Raw genomic sequence first — 15,266 nt, 5'->3', positions numbered from 1 at the left:
GCTAAATACAACACAATGACTACAGGAATGCCCTTGTCCTTTTCTGGGTAGGTACACCTAAGGCAACTTCTTTTTCTCTTCTTTGTTCTCTTCTTCTTTCTTATTCTTAAATCATCTTCAATATTGGACAGATGACAGCACTATGCCTGCCTCAAGATGTTTCTGACTTTTTCTTTTTCTTTTTTTTTTTTTTTGAGATGGAGTCTTGCTCTGTCACCCAGGCTAGAGTGCAGTGGCACAATCTTGGGTCACTACAACTTCTGTCTCCTGGGTTCCAGTGATTCTCCCAACTCAGCCTCCTGAGTAGCTGGGGTTACAGGCATGCACCACCACGCCTAGCTAATTTTTTGTATTTTTACTAGAGACGGGGTTTCACCATGTTGGCCAGGCTGGTCTTGAACTCCTGACCTCAAGGGATCTGCCTGCCTTGGCCTCCCAAAGTGCTGGGATTACACGTGTGAGCCACTGCACCCGGCCGTTTCTGACTTTTTCTAAAGTCTTCTTTCTCTGGAGATGACATTATATAATAGCACTGTTCAATAGAAGTTTCTTTGATGATGGAACTGTTCTATAATCTGCATTGTCCCAGCCACTAGCCATATGTGACTAATGTAACACTTGAAATGTGGCTAGAGCAACTGAAGAACTGAATTTTGCATTTTACTGAATTTTAATTAATTAAAATAGAAATGCAAATAACCATAAGTGGTTAGTAGCTACCATACTGGACAGCAAAGATCTATAATTCAGCATTTAAAATCGATTTTGTTTTGTTTTCAAAAATGGAGTCAGACTGTTACAACCCAAAAGAACTGTAGGTTAAATTAAGGTAAATCCCCAAATACTACATACACATTTGGGAAATCCAAACCAGATTTTTTCATGTGATAACCACACCCTCTTTTGACTTTAGCCTTGGAGGTAATGGAGTATGGCAGAAAAAACCCTGTATCAGCAGCTGGAAGACTCACCTTCTTTTCCTAGCTCTGCCATATATTGACCAAAAGAGTCAAAGTCCATTCAGATGGTTGAAGGGCCTTGGAATTTTGTTTTTGGTTTTCACATACAAGTTGGAGGGCAGATGCGTTAGCCTCTTGAAATACCCAGAAACCACTTGTTTCCTCATCTAAAAATCAGGTATGACAGGATCATTTAATTATCCTGGAAATCAGATGAAGCACTGCATATGAAAGCACTTTGTAACATCGATAGCACTGGGAAATGTAAAGACCTTTTACTGAAATATAAAGGTGTATGGTCAACTGAATATATCTCAGATAGTTAGGATTTGACTGTATATATTGAATATAACCTGCAGTGGGCCCCTTGGTAAACAGCTTACAGTTTTGTTGCAAGTTTTAGCCAAGAGAAAATTTATTTGTTGACTAGTCATGCCCTTTATTGGCCACATGATGAGCAGCCAAGATATTAACACACAGTGCACCTTGCAGAATTCAAGAATGTCTCAGTGTCTTGTGAACTAGGAAGCTGAAATGCAGTGGTATGCAGAAGGCTGGCTCAGTAGGAGCCTTGGGAGTGTCCTCCAGATAGATGTTTGTGCAGGTTGTGTTTGATTCCAGTTGGCCATGAAAAGCTGGTTGCTCTAAAGAATGAGAATATACTTGGTTTTGCATTTACTAGAACTATCTGGGGAACAAATCTTGGGGTGGAAGAAAGAAGGGAGGGAGGGAAAGCTGTGCTTCAATACCTAGGGCTTCTTTCCTGGAATGGATCTGAGAATCTGGGATTGGGTGGCTAATATCTCATCTCTAGAAGGGAGAAAGAACTGGGTGGTGATGGCTTTGTATTTTCTATTGGAGTTCACTAGAGAATAGGTGAATGGAATGGGCTGCTATGATCCAGACATTAGGGAGGACAGGTTTGTGATACATTAGAAAACTTGAATGAGCCCTTCTATGATTCTCTCTTCCCTCTTTCTGCTTCCCATTCTTAATCACCATCCGCAGGTTGTGGAATTAGCAAATCTATTATGTGAGCAATAGCAAACTTACAGGAGCCCTTGGCTCCATCTATCTCCCTGTTTGTGTCAGTTCCTTCTGGATGCTTTTAGTCTGTGGTCTTCATTCACTCTTTTTCTGGGGAAGTAAAAGGAGTGGGACAGATTATGAGAACAGCTGGGTCCTCCCAGTTGCTGGGGTGGTTATTTTAAGCTTTGTTTAATGTGTCCAGAGACCCAGATGGCATTTTTAACTAAGCTGCTTTATTAAATCTTGTGATAAAGCATAGTGATGTTTATTGAAAAGGCAGACACGCATCAGCAACATTATGCGGGAAACTTGCTCTAAGAATTTTCTATAAAACATCTGTTGTCTTTGAGCCTTTTGTGAACTCTGGAAGTTTGCTAGTTTCTATACAGACTTGAGGACAAGAAGTTGGAACCCCCTTTTGGAGATGTCCAAGCATAGGTATTGGAATCATTAATCCTAACCCTCTCAGTTTTAAGGCCCCGGATACCCTTCTGTTAGCCAACAGTAACATGAGCAAGCACTGTAATAAGCTTTAAACAAGATTATTTGGAAATAATGGACAAGAAAAATTAGTATAAATTGTTTGGGGATTTTAAAATTAAAGATAAAAAGTTAGGGCTTCAATGACCTGTGCCAGCCTATAGCCTTAAGAGTCAATTTGCAAACACTCAAGATTTGGCCAATATGCCTCTACTACTTCTACTTAACACAGTCAAAGGGAAATTTTTAGATTCTTTCATCTGATTTGACTCACTTAGTTACGAATAAGAGTATATCTAGAATATATATGTGACTTGTTAAAATGAAAATCCACCTTCTCTGAGTCTTCAAATATCTTTCATATCTTACATTTTTTAGTCACATCAACTTTTGAAGTCATGTCCGTAGTTGTATGAAAAGAAAAATTTCAGGAACATTCAACCTCAAAAGTTCTTTTTCTTAGTCTGAAGTCGTAGAAGCATTTGACTTTTACTTTCTCTTTTTAAGTTGGTACTAGTAGGTATTTTGTATAAATATAATATTTAATTATTGCCTTTGTATTCTTTTTCTCTAGTAAACATCCTGGTTTTTAGCTATCAATATGTAGTTTTACATTTAGGGATTTCTAATGGAAAGAGAAAGGAATCTGAAATCAGAGGACGAGAGTTTATTCTACTTGACCAAACACATACACAATACTGGAAGGAGAGTTTTACAACAAATATTTAATATCTATGACATGTAAAACGTTTTTTGAAATCAAGAAAATTCAAACAATTCAATACAAATATCATCAATAATAACACATGAACAGGTGGCCAACCTTATTAATAACCAGAGAAATATAAATTAAAACAATCCATCAACTTGTAAAAAAGATGAAATTACCCAGAGTTGGTGTAGGTGATGGAAAATTGTCATGTTTGTATACTGTTCATAGAAGTTAAATTGACATAACTTTTTGGTCAGGCAATTTGGAAGTATATATCTAAATTAATAGAGTAGTTTTCTAATAACCTGGGAATCTCTTAATCTAAGAATCTTTACTGTAGATTTTTCTAGAACAAATGTACAAACATCTGTGTACAAGGGTACTCACTGCAGCATTTTGCTAAGGAAAAACTCAGAAAAAATCTATATGTTCAACAGAGAACAGGTACATAATTTATGACACAACTGCACAATATACACCACTAAAATAAAGGATATAAATTTATATGTAGTATGAAAAAGATGTGAATGATAGCTTGTTGGTGAAAAACAGCAATGACTGGAATATTGTGTGTAACGTAATCCTGCTTTTCTGTATATAATGTAGGCATAGAAAATAGGATTGAAAGGACATAGTCTAGTCAACAGTGTATATAGCTTGGATGGAGGGGGTGTATAATGGGGAAGGAGAGTCCCTTTTCCTATCTATTCCATATCCATCTCTGGATTTAAAAGATCATACATGCATATGCATTACCTTCAAAATTAAAATGATAAAGACAAAAGGAGAAGCTTTGGATTTGAATCATGATACTACTGTTTGCAACTTCTATGACCGTGGGGAAGTCGCCTAGCCTCCTGGGGTTTATTTCCTCATTTATAAAAATAGGGAAAGTAATAATACTTGTCTACATATCTTCTAGGGTTGTTGGGAGGATTGAATGTGATAATGGGTTACAGCATTATGAATTATTTATTCATATAACACAATTATTATAAAAATATTTTGCTCTGATTAACATAAAAGAAGGACGAGATTGTGTGTGTTTTTCAGTCCCAGTAGCTTTACTAACCAGAAAGCGCCTGCTGATGTGGTGATCACAGTTGCTTTGGTGCAGCTTCCTGTTGACTTTTGGCAATTCTCCACGCTGCTAGCTAAGGCTGAGGTGGCGACTGTGGAAGGTGTGATCTCCTACACCTCCCAGCACACATTTGTGTGCATACTCACACTCATGCACACACAAACACACACATGCACACTCTATCACAGTACATGAGGTGGCAGCAGCTGCTCCGGCATAGACTTTCACACAACATAAAGGGCTTTTTTGGTGTGGTCTGTGCATTATTTCCTGTTAAGCATGAGCTGAGTCAGTGCCATGCTTTTCCATCTGAAACCTTTCTGAGGCTCAGGCTGTGTTAAGAGCAAACCCTCTCCCCTCCATGCCCACCCCATGGCCCTCTACTGAAGCCAGATCATAATCTGCTCATTTCATGAGGATTTTCAAACCGAATGGACTGGGCCATGTGAGAGATCACTGAAAGGAACAGACCAAGCAGAGGCTAAGAGACTCCACGCTAATCTGCTGAGTCATCTGAAAATGCACAGCTGTGGCAGCTCACGGTGCTTTAAAGTACTTTGGCAGGATGTTTGTTCAGGGGGCCTGTTCCTGCAGCCCTGCTGAATGTTTGGTTAGGAGGCATAATCATTTTTTGGACAGGATCTCCCAAATGTAAGGTGATAGATGCTAATGTGGAATATAATACAGAAGATACAGCTTGGATGTCATAAATAACAATAAATTGTTTAATCTTGCTGAGTTGTAAATCTATGATTGCCAGAGGTCTTTAGTTCACTGGAACATAGTATGGGGGCAGGGGCACTTAGCAAATAGGCAGTTATTATTTTCCAACCAGACAGAAACTGGTCTGATGAAATTTATCTAAAAAGGCATAGACATGTATTTTAATTAATTGTGACAATTACTCAGAGAAAACACATGGCCCTAAAGAGGCTGAGGGTTTTTTTGTTCTACCTATAAATGTATATGTATATTCACCTATATTCTACCTATGTATAAGTAAGAGAATGAGTTTTTGTTTTGGGGATATATATTTATACGTATCTATACAGACAGATATACACATACTTAATTTCTGTGTACCTATTAAGGTGCGGTGACAGATGGAAAGTATTTTTAAGCATTTAGATAGCTTATTCTATAGCATATGTGTGCATATAGCCCCACCATAAAGCTTTGTCTCTTTTCTGGATATATTTAACAAGAGGCTAGAACAGAGTCCAAAATGTCAGAAATGTTTGAAAATTCCATAGAAATGAAGGAGGTGTTTCAAAATGACCTATGTTTCTATGGCAATAAATAGAACTTGTGCTGCGTTGGATGGGTCAGGAGTAAGGAATATAAACAGTGTAAGTATGGCTATTCCAGGCAGAAATCTACCTTGTAAGAACAGCTTTGTGCAGTGAGCTAGACAACATTGATCAGTTAGCAGTCCAGTTCAGTACAACATTGATCAGGTAGCAAGACGGTTCGGCAGTGCCAGTCGGAGACACAGATGGGGACAATCAAAGAAGATGCAGGTCAGGACAAGGATGCAGACATCTACCTGTCACTACCATGGACTTCAGCAGCTTCTTAGTGAGCAGGTTTATGATCAAAGAAGAAAGACATCGTTGATATGTAAGCATGTTACAATTAATTTGCTGTTTAGTTACTAGCAAACTACATCCAGTTTTTAGTTTTTAGGTTTTTTTTTCTTTTTTGAAACAGGTTCTTGTTCTGTCATCCAGGTTGGAGTGCAGTCGTTATCCAAGCTCACTGCAGCCTTAAAATCCTGCGCTCCGTAGATCCTCCCACCTCAGCCTCCCAAGAAGCTGGGACTACAGGTGCACACGACCATGGCCAGCTAATATTTCTAATTTTTTTTGTAGAGATGAGGCCTTGCAGTATTGCCCAGGCTGCTCTTGAGCTCCTGGCAGTGTAGATATTTCCATGTTTATACAGATGATGGTGTAGATATTTCCATGTTTACACAAATGAGTGTGTAGATATTTCCATGTTTTTAAAGATGGCGGTGTAGATATTTCCATGTTTATAGAGATGGCGGTGTAGATATTTCCATGTTTATACAGATAGCGGTGTAGATATTTCCACGTTTTTAAAGATAGCGGTGTAGATATTTCCATTTTTATACAGGTAGCGGTGTAGATATTTCCATGTTTACACAGATGGCGGTGTAGATATTTCCATGTTTATTGAGATAGCGGTGTAGACATTTCCATGTTTATACAGATAGTGGTATAGATAATTCCATGTTTATAGAGATAGCGGTGTAGATATTTCCATATTTATACATATAGCGGTGTAGATATTTCCATGTTTATAGTGATAGCGGTGTAGGAATTTCCATGATTATAGTGATAGCGGTGTAGATATTTCCATGTTTATATGGATAGCGGTGTAGATATTTCCATGTTTATACGGATAGCGGTGTTGATATTTTCATGTTTATACAGATAGCGGTGTAGGTATTTCCATGCTAATGCAGATAGCGGTGTAGATATTTCCATGTTTATACAGATGGCTGTGTAGATATTTCCATGTTTATACAGATGGCAGTGTAGATATTTCCATGTTTATGCAGATGGTGGTGTTGATATTTCCGTATTTACAGAGATAGCGGTGGAGATATTTCCATCTTTGCACAGATTGCGGTGTAGGTATTTCCATCTTTACACAGATAGTGGTGTAGACATTACGGAGTTTACAAAGATAGCTGTGTAGATATTTCCATGTTTACACAGATGGCGTTGTAGATATTTCCATGTTTACACAGATAGCGTTGTAGATATTTCCATGTTTATACAGATAGCGGTGTAGGTATTTCCATGTTTATACAGATAGCGGTGTAGATTTTCCATGTATATACAGACGGCTGTGTAGATATTTCCATGTTTATAGAGATGGCTTTGTAGATATTTCCATGTTTATACAGATGACTTTGTAGGTATTTCCATGTTTATACAGATTGCGTTGTAGATATTTCCGTTTATAGAGATAGCTGTGTAGATATTTCCATGTTTATACAAATAGCAGTGTAGATATTTCCATGTTTATACAGATACCGGTGAAGATATTTCCATGTTTATACAAATCGCGGTGTAGATATTTCCATGTTCCTACACATGACTGTGTTGGTATTTCCATGTTTATACAGATGGCTTTGTAGATATTTCCATGTTTATAGAGATAGCGGTGTAGATATTTCCATGTTTACACAGATAGCGGTGTAGATATTTCCATGTTTATACAGATCGTGGTGTAGATATTTCCATGTTTATAAAGATACCGGTTTAGATATTTCCATGTTTCTACAGATGGCGGTGTTGATGTTTCCATCTATACACAGATTGCCGTGTAGGTATTTCCATGTGTATACAGATGGCATAGTAGATATTTCCATGTTTATGCAGATGGTGGTGTAGATATTTCCATGTTTACACAGATGACTGTATGGGTATTTCCATGTTTCTACAGATGGCATTGTAGATATTTCCATGTGTATAGAGATAGCGGTGTAGATATTTCCATGTTTATACAGATAGCGGTTTAGCTATTTCCATGTTTATACAGACCGCGGTGTAGATATTTCCATGTTTATACAGATAGCGGTGCAGATATTTCCATGTTTCTAGATATGGCGGTGTTGATATTTCCATCTATACACAGATGACCGTGTAGATATTTCCATGTTTATACAGATGGTGGCGCAGATATTTCCATGGATATGTAGAAGGCGGTGTAGATATTTCCATGTTTATACAGATAACGGTGTAGTTATTTCCATGTTTATATAGATAGCGGTGTAGATATTTCCATGTATATACACATGGCTGTGTAGATATTTCCATGTTTATACAGATGGCAGTGTAGATATTTCCATGTTTATACCGATAACTTTGTAAGTATTTCCATGTTTATACAGATGGTGGTGTAGATATTTCGAAGTTAATAGAGATAGTAGTGGAGATATTTCCATGTTTATAGAGATAGCGGTGTTGATATTTCCACGTTTATACTGATCGCGATGTAGAATTTTCCATGTTTATAGAGATAGCGGTGTGGATAGTTCCATGTTTATAGTGATGGCGGTGTAGATATTTCCATGTTTATACAGATCACTTTGTAGATATTTCCTTGTTTATACAAATAGCGGTGTAGTTATTTCCATGTTTATACAGATAGCGGTGAAGATATTTCCTTGTTTATACAAATAGCACTGTAGATATTTCCATGTATATACAGATCACGGTGTAGATATTTCCTCGTTTATACAAATAGCACTGTAGTTATTTCCATGTTTATAAAGATAGCGGAGTAGATATTTCCATGTATATACAGATGGCTGTGTAGATATTTCCATGTTTATACAGATGGCTGTGTAGATACTTCCATGTTTATACAGATGACTTGTAGGTATTTCCATGTTAATACAGATGGCGGTGAAGATATTTCCATGTTTACAGAGATAGCTGTGTAGATATTTCCATGTTTATACAGATAGCGGTGTAGATATTTCCATGTTTATACAGATCGCGGTGTAGATATTTCCATGTTTATGCAGATCGCGGTGTAGATATTTCCATGTTTATAGAGATAGCGGTGTAGATATTTCCATGTTTTTACAGATATTGTAGATATTTCCATGTTTACACAGATTGAGGTGTAGGTATTTCCATCTTTCTACAGATGGCATTGTAGATATTTCCATGTTTATACAGATGGCGGTGTAGATATTTCCATGTTTATATAGATGGTGGTATAGATATTATCATGTTTATACAGATAGCTTTGTAGATATTTCCATGTTTATACAGATCGTGGTGAAGATACTTCCATGTTTATACAGATCGCAGTGTAGATATTTCCATGTTTATGCAGATCGCGGTGTAGATATTATCATGTTTATACAGATAGCGGTGTAGATATTACCATGTTTATACAGATAGCGGTGTAGATATTACCATGTTTATACAGATAGCGGTGTAGATATTTCCATGTTTATACAGATTGCGGTGTAGATATTTCCATGTTTATACAGATGGCGGTGTAGATATTTCCATGTTTATACAGATGGCGGTGTAGATATTTCCATGTTTATACAGTTAGAGGTGTAGACGTTTCCTCATTTCTACAGATGGCGGTGTAGATATTTCCATCTTTCTACAAATGGCAGTGTAGATATTTCCATGTTTATAGAGATGGCGGTGTAGATATATCCATGTTTATATAGATGGCAATGTAGATATTTTCTTGTTTATGTAGATGGCGTTGTAGAAATCTCCATGTTTAAAGAGATGCTGGTGTACATATTTCCATGTTTATAGAGACAGCGGTGTAGGTATTTCCATGTTTATACCGATAGCGGTGCAGATATTTCCATGTTTATACAGATTCCTATGCAGATATTTCCATATTTATACAGAGGGCTGTGTAGATATTTCTATGTTTATACAGATGGCAGTGTAGATATTTCCATGTTCCTACACATGACTGTGTAGGCATTTCCATGTTTATACAGATGGCTTTGTAAATATTTACATGTTTATACAGATGGCTTTTTAGATATTTCCATGTTTATACAGATAGCGGTGTAAATATTTCCATGTTTATACAGATGGTGGTGTAGATATTTCCATGTTTATACAGATACCGGTGTAGAAATTTCCATGTTTATACAGACCGCAGTGTAGATATTTCCATGTTTATACAGATAGCGGTTTAGATATTTCCATGTTTGTACAGATGGCGGTGTTGATGTTTCCATCTATACACAGATTGCCGTGTAGTTATTTCCATGTGTATACAGATGGCATTGTAAATATTTCCATGTTTATGCAGATGGTGGTGTAGATATTTCCATGTTTACACAAATGACTGTATAGTTATTTCCATGTTTTTACAGATGGCATTGTAGATATTTCCATGTTTATACAGATAGCGGTGTAGATATTTCCATGTTTATTCAGATAGCGGTTTAGCTATTTCCATGTTTATACAGACCACGGTGTAGATATTTCCATGGTTATACAGATAGCGGTGCAGATATTTCCATGTTTGTACAGATGGCGGTGTTGATATTTCCATCTATACACAGATGACCGTGGAGATATTTCCATGTTTATACAGATGGCGGTGTAGATATTTCCATGTTTATACAGATCACGTTGTAGATATTTCCATGTTTATACAAATAGCAGTGTAGTTATTTCCATGTTTATACAGATAGCGGTGTAGATATTTCCATGTATATACAGATGGCTGCGTAGATATTTCCATGTTTATACAGATGGCTGTGTAGATATTTCCATGTTAATACAGATGACTTGTAGGTATTTCCCTGTTTATACAGATGGCGGTGAAGGTATTTCCATGTTTATAGAGATAGCTGTGTAGATATTTCCATGTTTATACAGATCGCGGTGTAGATATTTCCATGTTTATGCAGATCGTGGTGTAGATATTTCCATGTTTATGTAGATCGCGGTGTAGATATTTCCATGTTTATACAGATAGCGGTATAGATACTTCCATGTTTTTACAGATATTGTTGTAGATATTTCCATGTTTACACAGATTGCGGTGTAGGTATTTCCATCTTTCTACAGATGGCATTGTAGATATTTCCATGTTTATACAGATGGCGCTGTAGATATTTCCATGTTTATATAGATGGCAATGTAGATATTTTCTTGTTTATGTAGATGGCATTGTAGATATCTCCATGTTTAAAGAGATGGTGGTGTACATATTTCCATGTTTATAGAGTCAGCGGTGTAGGTAGTTCCATGTTTATACAGATGGCAGTTTAGGTATTTCCATGTTTATGCAGATTGTGGTGTGGATATTTCCATGTTTATTCAGATAGCGGTTTAGATATTTCCATGTTTATACAGATAGCGGTGTAGATATTTCCATGTTTACAGAGATAGAGGTGTAGATATTTCCATATTTGCACAGATTGCGGTGTAGATATTTCCATCCTCACACAGATTGCGTTGTACATATTTCCATGTTTACACAGACAGCTGTGTAGATATTTCCATGTTTACACAGATATTGTTGAAGATATTTCCATGTTTATAGTGATTGCGGTGTAGATATTTTCATGTTTATAAAGATAGCGGTGTAGATATTTCCATGGTTATACAGATAGCGGTGGAGATATTTCCATGTTTATACAGATAGCGCTGTAGATATTTGCATGTTTATACAGATGGCGGTGTAGATAGTTCCATGTTTATGGAGATGGCGGTGTAGATATTTTCACGTTTATATAGATGGCGGTGTTGATATTTCCATGTTCGTAGAGATTGTGGTGGTGATATTTCCAAGTTTATACAGATAGCGCTGTAGGTATTTCCTTGTTTATACAGATAGTTGTGTAGATACATCCAAGTTTATACAAATGGCTGTGTAGTTATTTCCATGTGTATACAGATGACTCTGTAGATATTTGTATGTTTACACAAATGGCGGTGTAGATATTTCCATATTTATACAGATAGCGGTGTAGATATTTCCATGTTTATACAGGTAACGGTGAAGATATATCCATGTTTATACAGATAGCGATGTAGATATTTCCATGTTTATACAGATAGTGGCGTAGAGATTTCCATGTTTACAGAGATAGCGGTGTAGATATTTCCATCTTTGCACAGATTGCGGTGTAGATATTTCCATCTTTACACAGATAGCGGTGTAGATATTTTCATATTTATACAGATCGTGGTGTAGATATTTCCATCTTTCCACAGATGGCAGTTCAGATATTTCCATGTTTATACAGATGACAGTGTAGATATTTCCATGTTTATACAGATAGCGGTGTAGATATTTCCATGTTTATAGAGATAGCTTTGTAGATATTTCCATGTTTATAGAGATGACCGTGTAGATATTTCCATGTTTATACAGATCGCGGTGTAGATATTTCCATGTTTATACAGATCGTGGTGTAGATATGTCCAAGTTTATACAGATAGCGGTGTAGATATTTCCATGTTTATACAGATAGCGGTGTAGATATTTCCATGTTTATACAGATGGCGGTGTAGATATTTCCATGTTTATACAGATCACGTTGTAGATATTTCCATGTTTATACAAATAGCAGTGTAGTTATTTCCATGTTTATACAGATAGCGGTGTAGATATTTCCATGTATATACAGATGGCTGCGTAGATATTTCCATGTTTATACAGATGGCTGTGTAGATATTTCCATGTTTATACAGATGACTTGTAGGTATTTCCCTGTTTATACAGATGGCGGTGAAGGTATTTCCATGTTTATAGAGATAGCTGTGTAGATATTTCCATGTTTATACAGATCGCGGTGTAGATATTTCCATGTTTATACAGATCGTGGTGTAGATATTTCCATGTTTATGTAGATCGCGGTGTAGATATTTCCATGTTTATACAGATAGCGGTATAGATACTTCCATGTTTTTACAGATATTGTTGTAGATATTTCCATGTTTACACAGATTGCGGTGTAGGTATTTCCATCTTTCTACAGATGGCATTGTAGATATTTCCATGTTTATACAGATGGCGCTGTAGATATTTCCATGTTTATATAGATGGCAATGTAGATATTTTCTTGTTTATGTAGATGGCATTGTAGATATCTCCATGTTTAAAGAGATGGTGGTGTACATATTTCCATGTTTATAGAGTCAGCGGTGTAGGTAGTTCCATATTTGTACAGATGGCAGTTTAGGTATTTCCATGTTTATGCAGATTGTGGTGTGGATATTTCCATGTTTATTCAGATAGCGGTGTAGATATTTCCATGTTTATACAGATAGTGGTGTAGATATTTCCATGTTTACAGAGATAGAGGTGTAGATATTTCCATATTTGCACAGATTGCGGTGTAGATATTTCCATCCTCACACAGATTGCGTTGTACATATTTCCATGTTTACACAGACAGCTGTGTAGATATTTCCATGTTTACACAGATATTGAAAATATTTCCATGTTTATAGTGATTGCGGTGTAGATATTTTCATCTTTATAAAGATAGCGGTGTAGATATTTCCATGGTTATACAGATAGCGGTGGAGATATTTCCATGTTTATACAGATAGCGCTGTAGATATTTGCATGTTTATACAGATGGCGGTGTAGATAGTTCCATGTTTATGGAGATGGCGGTGTAGATATTTTCACGTTTATATAGATGGCGGTGTTGATATTTCCATGTTCGTAGAGATTGTGGTGGTGATATTTCCAAGTTTATACAGATAGCGCTGTAGGTATTTCCTTGTTTATACAGATAGTTGTGTAGATACATCCAAGTTTATACAAATGGCTGTGTAGGTATTTCCATGTGTATACAGATGACTCTGTAGATATTTGTATGTTTACACAAATGGCGGTGTAGATATTTCCATATTTATACAGATAGCGGTGTAGATATTTCCATGTTTATACAGGTAACGGTGAAGATATATCCATGTTTATACAGATAGCGATGTAGATATTTCCATGTTTATACAGATAGTGGCGTAGAGATTTCCATGTTTACAGAGATAGCGGTGTAGATATTTCCATCTTTGCACAGATTGCGGTGTAGATATTTCCATCTTTACACAGATAGCGGTGTAGATATTTTCATATTTATACAGATCGTGGTGTAGATATTTCCATCTTTCCACAGATGGCAGTTCAGATATTTCCATGTTTATACAGATGACAGTGTAATTATTTCCATGTTTATACAGATAGCGGTGTAGATATTTCCATGTTTATAGAGATAGCTTTGTAGATATTTCCATGTTTATACAGATGACCGTGTAGATATTTCCATGTTTATACAGATCGCGGTGTAGATATTTCCATGTTTATACAGATCGTGGTGTAGATATTTCCAAGTTTATACAGATAGCGGTGTAGATATTTCCATGTTTATACAGATAGCGGTGTAGATATTTCCATGTTTATACAGATGGCGGTGTAGATAGTTCCATGTTTATAGAGATGGCGGTGTAGATATTTCCATGTTCATAGAGATAGCGGTGTAGATATCTCCATGATCATAGAGATAGCAGTGAGGATATTTCCATGTTTATACAGATAGCAGTGTAGATATTTCCATTTTTATAGAGATAGCGGTTTTGAAATTTCATATTTATTCAGATAGCGGTGTAGATATTTCCATGTTTATAGACATAGCGATCTAGATATTTCCATGTCTACAGAGATAGCGGTGCAGATATTTCCATGTTTATACAGATCGTGGTGTAGATATTTCCATGTTTATACATATTGTGGTGTAGATATTTCCATGTTTATACAGATACCGGTGTAGATATTTCCATGTTTATACAGACCGCAGTGTAGATATTTCCATGTTTATAGAGATAGCAGTGAAGATATTTCCAAGTTTGTACAGATGGCGGTGTTGATGTTTCCATATATACACAGATTTCCGTGTAGGTATTTCCATGTGTATACAGATGGCATTGAAGATATTTCCATGTTTATACAGATGGTGGTGTAGATATTTCCATGTTTACACAGATGTCTATATAGGTATTTCCATGTTTATACAGATGGCGGTGTAGATATTTCCATGCTTATAGAGATAGCGGTGTAGATATTTCCACATTTATACAGATAACGGTGTAGAAATTTCCATGATTATACAGATAGCGGTGTAAATATTTCCATGTTTATACAGATCACGGCGTAGATATTTCCTTGTTTATACAATTAGCGGTGTAGTTATTTCCATGTTTATACAGATCTTGGTGTAGATATTTCCATGTTTATACAGATACCGGTGTAGATATATCCATGTTTATACAGATGGCTGTGTAGATATTTCCATGTTTATACAGATGACTTTGTAGGTATTTCCATGTTTATACAGATGGCCGTGTAGATATTTCAATGTTTATAGAGATAGCTGTGTAGATATTTCCATGTTTATACAGATAGCGGTGTAGATATTTCCATGTTTATACAGATCGCGGTGTAGATATTT

The sequence above is a fragment of the Pan paniscus genome, chromosome 6 (genome assembly GCF_029289425.2).
Source record: "Pan paniscus chromosome 6, NHGRI_mPanPan1-v2.0_pri, whole genome shotgun sequence".
Lineage (NCBI taxonomy): Eukaryota > Metazoa > Chordata > Mammalia > Primates > Hominidae > Pan > Pan paniscus.
This window is presented reverse-complemented; position numbering follows the sequence as displayed.